Consider the following 9,598-nt stretch of genomic DNA (forward strand, 5'->3'; position numbering starts at 1 on the left):
CTCCAAACTGTTTCAAATGGTTTGTCAGCAAGCTGACCTCTGACCTCTGCAGTACTAACTCCTGACCCGTACAAAGAGCGGGCGTTTCTGACCTTTGACCTGCAGCTGTATGTCTCTCAGTCTCAGTTCTTCTCTCCGTCACTGATGGAGCAGGTGTAGTTGCTGCTGACAGTCAGTCGTTTGTTTTCTCAGAGTGAGGCTGAAGTCTGAACTGTTCAGAGCATCAGGTCTCATCAACGTGCGCTGCTGTAACGCCGCTTTGTCCTCTGAGATCACCAGGTATGAAACCTGAGTGCTGACAGAGCAGCATGTTCCCCCTCATTCACCTCCACCACCACAGCCAAGGCATGCTGGGAAACTGAGGACACACAGACGGAGAACTGAAGTGTCTGCTGTGTGTTCATCTCAGAGTCCTCACAGATTTAAAAACACAGACTGGAATATGTTCACCCACACAGACCTGGACCAGTACGCCTCATCTGTACTGGATTACATCTCTGAAACCACAGACAGTGTCACCACCCAGAAACGGATCACCATGTACCCCAACCAGAAGCCTTGGATGAACCGGGATGTTCATCTCCTCCTGAAGGCCCGCAACACCGCCTTTAGGTCAGGAGATGCACACGCCTACAGCACAGCCAGGGCTAATCTAAAGAAGGGCATCAAAAAAGCCAAACACCATTACAAAAAGAAGGTAGAAGGACACTTCTCCAACTCCAACCCCCGACGCATTTGGCAAGGACTCCAGACCATTACAGACTACAGGACCACCAAACCCTCCCCCGCATCCTCTGATGTCTCCTTCCTCAACGAGCTCAACAACTTTTATGCTCGTTTTGAGCGAGGGAACCCCACAACCACAACCAAAGCAGACATGACGCCACCAACCTCTGACTCTCTCCCCCACCGATGTAGGAGCGGTGCTGAGCAGGATCAATGTCCACAAGGCTGCAGGTCCCGATGGCATCCCCGGGCGTGTTCTCAGAGCGTGTTCTGGGGAGCTTGCAGGAGTGCTCACAGACATATTCAATCTGTCCTTGGCCCACGCTGTGGTACCGGCCTGCTTCAAATCCACCTCCATCGTCCCGATACCCAAAAACTCCAACCCATCTTGCCTCAATGACTACCGCCCAGTAGCACTCACCCCCATCATCACTAAGTGCTTAGAGCAGCTGGTCCTAGCACACTTCAAATCCTGTCTCCCCCCCACCCTGGACCCCCACCAATTCGCATACCACCAGAACAGGAGCACAGAGGATGCAGTCTCCATCGCAATGCACTCTGTCCTCTCACACCTGGACAACAACAACAACACCTACGCCAGAATGCTGTTTATAGACTTCAGTTCAGCATTCAATACAATCCACCCCTCACAACTCATCAGGAAACTGACAGACCTGGGCATCAGCTCCCTCATCTGCAAATGGTTACTGGACTTCCTGACCAACCGCCCCCAACATGTCCGGCTGGATAACCGCTGCTCATCTACCATCACAATGAACACCGGTGTACCACAAGGCTGTGTGATGAGCCCTTTCCTCTACTCCCTCTTCACCCACGACTGCAGACCTGCTGATGGTTCCAACACCATCATTAAGTTTGCAGATGACACCACGGTGATTGGCCTCATCAGTGACAACGATGAGGCCGCCTACAGGGAGGAGGTGGATCGTCTGGCTGAGTGGTGCGACACAAACAACCTGCTGCTTAACACCGAGAAGACCAAGGAGCTCATCGTGGACTACAGGAGGAATGCTGACCCACATCCACCCATCCACATTAAGGGGACGGCTGTGGAGCGTGTGAGCAGCTTCAAGTTCCTGGGAGTCCACATCTCCGAGGATCTCACCTGGACGACCAACTGCTCCAAGCTGGTCAAGAAGGCTCACCAGCGCCTCTTCTTCTTGAGGACTCTGAGGAAGAACCACCTGTCCTCAGACATCCTGGTGAACTTCTATCGTTGCACCATCGAGAGCATCCTGACCAACTGTATAACAGTCTGGTACGGGAACTGCTCTGCCTCGGACCGGAAGGCGTTGCAGAGGGTCGTGAAAACTGCCCAGCGCATCGCCGGAGCACCACTTCCTGCCATAAAAGACATCTACAGGAAGCGGTGTCTGAAAAGGGCTGGGAAAATCATCAGAGACCCCAGTCACCCATCACATGGACTCTTCACCCTCCTGCCCTCTGGGAGGCGCCACAGGAGCCTCCAGACTAAGACCACCAGGTACCGGAACAGCTTCTTCCCCACAGCTGTCAGACTCCTGAACTCTGCCTCCTGACATCTGACCCACGTTAAACTCATGGACTGAACATACACACCCCCACAATGGACAACTGTACCCTCAAACACACAATAATAACATGGACTGAACCACCACTCACAACCACTAGCACTTTATATAGCCTCTGTAGAAACTATCTACACCCTCACTTATCTTAACTGCACTACTGTATAGCTCTGTGTAAATAATCATTCTGTACATTCAATAATCTTTAATCCTACAACTGTTTACAACTTGCATAGTTCCCATTTCTGTATAGCTGTATATCTCAGATTTCTGTAAAGTTATTTATTTCATATTCTGTATAGTTTTTCATATTTATATCCTGTTCATATCCTGTACATAGCTTGTACTCACTACAGCCTGTACATACTTAGTTATAGAATATTCACAACATACTTCATACCGTGTACATTATAACATACCATAATAGACCCATTTCTGTAATATACTTACATATCTATACTATTGCTAATATATATTGTAATATACCTATATCACTAAAGCACTTCTGGATGGATGCAAACTGCATTTCGTTGCCCTGTACCTGTGCAATGACAATAAAGTTGAATTCTATTCTATTCTATTCTATTTGTATTGCACTTCGGTTTTTTGCAAACGGGAGCTTTCTGTATAATATTGGTGATGCTGAGCACGTTTCCAAGGCTACCGTCTGTCGGGCAGTCAGGGATGTTACAGTTGCACTGAAACGTCTCCTGTACTCGTTTGTGGTGTTCCCCGGTCATAGACCCACAAGATTTATCAAAGAGAGATTCCACAAAATTGCAGGTATCAGGATGAACAAAACTTAATTCATGATGTGGTGATACTTGAACTACTACTTACATTTTACATTTATTTTCACGGTTCCCAGGAGTGATTGGCTGTACAGATGGCACTCACATTCCAATCATTGCTCCTTCAGTAAATGAAGGAGACTATGTGAACAGGAAGTCTTTCCACAGCATTAATGTACAGGTACATAAAATAAAAAATGAAATATAATCAGTGTTGCGTAAGTTACTTTAAAATAGTAACTTAGTTACATTACTAGTTACTTCTCTCAAAAGTAACTCAGTTACTTCAAGCTACTCGTTACTTTCAAAGTAACTAGTTACTAGGGAAAGTAACTTTGGTTTTACTCAGAATTCTCTTGTTAATGTGTTGCTTCCATAACTTTGCCAGTCTTCTAGCTTGTTTACTTGCCACAAGTGCACTGTGCCACCTACCAATAGAAAGGAAAAGATAATGTGCATATTTCCACGAGAGAAATCCCACGCCTGGACCGTCATTGACTGCTGCCATGATTCTAGCCTACGTCACAGCGTCATGGGCGCCTTTTACATCCAACACAAAAACTGCAGTCGTGGTGCTTTCGATTGTACTCAGAACTCGGAAGTTCTGCCTTCTGAATAGGAAGATGTAGGTAACACCAGACTGCAGATGAGCTGCATACAGGGCTGGACTGGGACAGAAAATTGGCCCGGACATTTTGACTAGAGACCGGCCCACCATTATAGGAAAAATCATAAAGCCTTTGAATGAAAATAAACGCTGTTGTGACAGTGATGTACACTGTTTTGATGGTATATATGCATCAATCTATCAATCGTTTGTTGTAAGATTCAGATAATTATTTTTTAAAAACTAGACATTTTAAATGAGAATAAGAAAGAAAAGTATTTCTTTGTGCCCCCCTTTCCCTGTTAATGCCCTACATGGCCCCTGGCAACACTTTGCTAGAGCCGCCCCTGCACAGTTACCAGCTGTCAGCTACCTAAAAAAGGATCCTGGGGTTATTTGTCTCTCAGAAACAGTTCATAACTTCCCTTCAGCTCATCCATGTCACCTAAAAGGTAAACCTGTTTCTCCATCACCTGTTCAGCTCTGATGATTCAGTAAGGACATCTCCTGGTTTCATCTTCATGTTTCCCTCTCACCAGATAACCAAACCATATCATGACCAGCAGCTTTACAGCTGTGGCTCCAGCAAACATCAGCTGATACTAGAAATTAATATTAAATAAATTCTAACAACAGCTGATCAAGCTTAAACGTGCTGCTGTTGTTTAGCGCGACATCCGCTGGTTTCCTCTTTCGGCGCAAAGTGGGCGATAAACAAACAAGAGAGCCGATCAGCTGATCATTGATCAGTTTTCATGATTGAAGTAGAAACGGGAGAGGGAGGGGGGAGAATGAGAGAAGAAGAGGCAGCTGTGCAGCAAAGACACAGAATAACTCCAGCTTTGTGCCTTTTTCATTGTAGCTGAATTACGGGACAAACTGTTCCTTTTCACCTCAATAAGAAACGTGTAATATTTTCTCTGAATACCAGACGGGACGGTTGGCAACTCTAATAACTTATGAACAAAATAAAGTTCAACATCATTAACTTCATAGCACCACCCAGCTGTATAGAAACTCCGTCATGCTAGCTAGCATGCAGTACGGAAAAAGTCAGCATAACGAAAATAAACTCCACCTAAACTTGGTTTATATCTGACCCAGAGAGACTGCAGGTCATAACTTCTTACCTGAAGTTCAGTTCACACTTGGACCGGCGGCCGCCTCGGGTCTCTTTTCCTTCTGCGTCCCTTTTCCTTCATCCACCTGCTGGCCTCCACCACTTGCTAATGTTACTGAATCTGTGGAAGCTCCGCGATAGCCACCACACGAAGTAACGAGTAACGACCCTATCTAAATCCCAGTAACGACTAACGCGTTCCTGATTTTGTCATAATAACTAGTTACCGTGCTCGTGACCACAATAATAACGTAGTTACTGTAACGCGTTACTTAATAACGCGTTAGTCCCAACACTGAATATAATAAATAACGTGTTAAATGGGTGGAAATCCCTAGATCAATGTTTAAATTAACACTCACGCATTGACTCTGTCGGCTATGTTTTGCCGTGCATGCTCTCTTTCTTTTGCAGCTGAGGCTGTGTTACTTTTTTTCCGCAAAATTTGTATGTTATCGGCATATGCTGCCATCAGAATTTCGGCCTCAAGCGCTGTAAAATACATTGACCGCGCCTTCTTTCCCTCCGTCTCCATGGTGACTCGCTTAATCTGTGCTCCACTAATCAGGGCTTTATGTATCCTCGTGCGCGCGCTTAACTTGGGGTTAAAGCAACTCCGCGTTGATTGAACTAATTGTTATCAGCCTTTCTGAAACCGAATATTCCGAGTTGGACAGTTCGGGATTACTCAACCCTGAGTATCGTTTTTCACTCTGAGTTTTCTAAACCGGCTTCCTGAAATAGGGCCCTGACCTCTAAAACCATCCCAGGTAACAAGTTGGTCAGTCCATTTAAAGCAGGGGTCCCCAATCCCAGTCCACGAGGGCTGGTGTCTGCAGGTTTTAGATGTGTCCTTGATCCACCACAGCTGATTTAAATGGATAAATTACCTTCTCAACATGTCTTGAAGTTCTCCAGAGGCCTGGTAATGAACCAATGATTTGATTCAGGTGTGTTGATCCAGGGTGGGATCTAAAGCCTGCAGGACACTGGCCCTCGTGGACTGGGATTGGGGACCCTGATTTAAAGCTTTGAATGACAGCCATTAAAAGGAACTTCTTTGATCAGCACCAGATTTCTGTTGATTTTCAGAATAAAATAATAAAGTCTTTAATACAATGGTTGATAATTACCAGTTTGATTATTTCAGTCAGAGCTGAATCTGCTCAGAGAGACAGGAAAGAAGAAGTGACACCAAGTTACTTTAATTCTGCCAGCACAAAGTTAAACAGTCACAAACCGTCAGTGTGACGTTACATTAGTGACAGAGTGCTCTTATTTAGTGATGGGCAGATGAAGCTTCATGAAGCACTGAAGCTTTTCATCCAATTGGTTCATCCCAGCGCAAAGCTTCTTGAAGCTTCATTTGCTCTAGTAGGACACCTACTGGACGTAAAAATATTAGTTGGCATGAATTTGAAGAGGTTGGCCTTTTGCACACAGCCTGTAAATGTCAACAACAAAAGGAGTGTGTAAAACATGTATATTGTAGTGATGGCAGTATACTTTGTATATTTATACTGGCAGTATGGAAAATGATCATTTGGAAATGCTTAAAATGGAAATGATCATTTACTGTGAGGTGAGGTGTGGTTGGGGTGTGGACAGTGGTTGTGCTTTTGTAACATTGAGGTATGGACAGCTACACACTGAGGCTTTGAGCCTCAGTCCTGCCTGTTCACATCTTATTCTGTAAAAACTAAATTTTCACTGCTTTTATAACCTTTAGTGGGGAGAACATAGCTAAGATTTAACGATTTAACAAATCCTTTGAATCCTTTGTCCTCGACAATGCTAAATGGCTGGGAGTCCTCAATCACCATGGTAACCAGGTCTTCATCTATTGGAGATTGTTCTCCTGAGGAAAGACAATAAAGACAAAGCACAAATATAAATATCACACACGTAACTTATTACAGCTGTATAATATTGTTATATCATTTAGTAACATTACTGCATGCTATATTATCATGGCATTTGATGGCTCACCTGGTCTTGCTCCACAATTGGTGTTCCCCTTATTCTCATGCAAAGCTCTGTAGTGCCTAAGCATGGATGAGATGTTGTTGTTATATCCCAGCTCCCTGGCACATAGCAAACACTTCACCTTGTACAAAAGTACAGACAGCTTAACATAAATTGTATTGCACCATCAGTATCATGAAAATACATCTTCTGTAGAAATTTACATACCTTGTTGGGAGGAATAAGATCAAAATGTTCCCACACAGGGGAGGACATCCTCCTCTTCTTAGCTGGCTCCATTCTCTCCTGACTTTCTCTCCTCACTCTCATAAACCTCCAAACTGTCTCCAAACTCTCACTAACCGCAACTCTCCATCAAACACCCACATTTTGAATGAAGTCTGAGGGTTTATATCGCTGTCATATCTCGCGGCAAAGTTCGAACCACTTCATGAACCAGTCACGTGGTACAGCCGGGCAGCGAGGCTTCGGACGTCATCATTTTCAGCTCCTCCCATAAATGAAGCAAGCCTCGATACGCGCATCGCGGAAACGCCGCCTCCATTACTCGACACAAGCTTCGAAGCCTCGATACAAAACGTCACATCACTACTGCTCGGTGACATTCGTCTATCCTGGCCTGAAAGGAAACGCTACTGGTAGACTGCAGTGAGAACTGCCAGCATCTGAGCCAGACTCTGTCTCATCATGGTCACCTAAATGCACACTAATGGCAGGTTTTGTAATAAGGCAGATCGCGCTAACATAATATGCACTGTTGGTTGATTATTTACCTGCCGCATTAACGGGAGAGGACGATTCACGAGTCCGGAGCGGAATTAAAAACACGACATTCATTTAAGGTCATCGCGTGTTTTGTGAGCAAATGCTTTTGCATATTCGTAGTGATTCCTCCTTTAAATGAAATATCTACTTTGCAAGTATTGCAAGTTGCCCTGTTGTCATCCGTTCTCGTAAAGTGTAACCAAACTTGTGAGCGTTTGAGCCACTTAGGCGTTGTGTTTCCTGCCAGGTAAATGACGCTCCGCAACGTGGTGACGTCATTCAGGGCGACTGGAATCGATAAGGGAATCGTGGGAACCGGTTCTCAACAAGAACCGGTTTTCGATACCCATCCCTAAACCTCCCCACTACATGGCCACAGAGATTTCCACAGTCTGCACCTGTGTGGAACAGGAACACGACACAGAAATGTGTTACAAAGATCTAGTCTGGTTAAATATACAGTTTATCCTTCAGGTTCATTTCTTGGATGATTTTGTAAGAAACAAACTGCTTGAATGCGACTAAATGAGTTGGAGGAACGATTTGAAGGTAAATTATTATTACTTGGAGGCTTTTTTGCAGCAACTGTGACACTTAGTAGTAGAACTGACACACAAAACAACAACTACACTAACTATATACTCTGCAACACACCCAGTGAGCTTGATTTGAAAACCTTTCCTGTCTTACTGACATCACTGAGTTCATCCCTGAAGTTGGTCCAAAGATTCAGACGCAGTCTTGGGCAGTTAAAGGTGAGTCTGTCACGGGTCTCTGTGACCCAGCATTTTAACTTGTTGTGTTTTATGTTGTGCTTCTGAGTCCTTGGTTGTGCTGTTTTGTGGCAAAACTGCCCTTCACTACTACCTCTCCCACCCGGAGAACAAAGACTCCTACATCAGGGTACTTTTGGTTGGTTACAGCTCGGCTTTCAATCCTGTGATCCCACAAACTCACTCACAAGCTGGCTACACTCGACCTGTACACCACCGTCTGTGACTGGCTACACCCGACCTGCACCCTCCACCCTCTGTGACTGGCAACGCTCGACCTGCACCCTCCACCCTCTGTGACTGGCTACACTCGGCCTGCACCCTCCACCCTCTGCGACCGGCTACGCTCGGCCTGCACCCTCCACCCTCTGTATCTGGCAACGCTCGACCTGCACCCTCCACCCTCTGTGACTGGCTACACTTGGCCTGCACCCTCCACCCTCCACCCTCTGTGACTGGCTACACTCGGCCTGCACCCTCCACCCTCTGTGACTGGTTACACTCGGCCTGCACCCTCCACCCTCTGTGACTGGCTACACTCGGCCTGCACCCCACCCTCTGGGGCTGGCTACACTCGGCCTGCACCCCACCCTCTGTGACTGGCTACACTCGGCCTGCGCCCTCCACCCTCTGTGACTGGCTACACCCGACCTGTACACCACCCTCTGTGACTGGCTACACTCGGCCTGCACCCTCCACCCTCTGCAACCGGCTACGCTCGGCCTGCACCCTCCACCCTCTGTATCTGGCAACGCTCGACCTGCACCCTCCACCCTCTGTGACTGGGTACACTCGGCCTGCACCCTCCACCCTCTGTGGCTGGCTACACTCGGCCTGCACCCCACCCTCTGTGACTGGCTACACTCAGCCTGCACCATCCACCCTCTGTGACTGGCTACACTCGGCCTGCACCCTCCACCCTCTGTGACTGGCTACACTTGGCCTGCACCCTCCACCCTCCACCCTCTGTGACTGGCTACACTCGGCCTGCACCCTCCACCCTCTGTGACTGGCTACACTCGGCCTGCACCCCACCCTCTGTGACTGGCTACACTCGGCCTGCACAACACCCTCTGTGACTGGCTACACTCGGCCTGCGCCCTCCACCCTCTGTGACTGGCTACACCCGACCTGTACACCACCCTCTGTGACTGGCTACACTCGGCCTGCACCCTCCACCCTCTGCAACCGGCTACGCTCGGCCTGCACCCCACGCTCTGTGACTGGCTACACTCAGCCTGCACCATCCACCCTCTGTGACT

Source organism: Diplotaxodon limnothrissa, linkage group LG3, assembly GCF_057381915.1.
Source record: "Diplotaxodon limnothrissa isolate DT_005_m linkage group LG3, D_limnothrissa_male_GT1.1, whole genome shotgun sequence".
NCBI lineage: Eukaryota > Metazoa > Chordata > Actinopteri > Cichliformes > Cichlidae > Diplotaxodon > Diplotaxodon limnothrissa.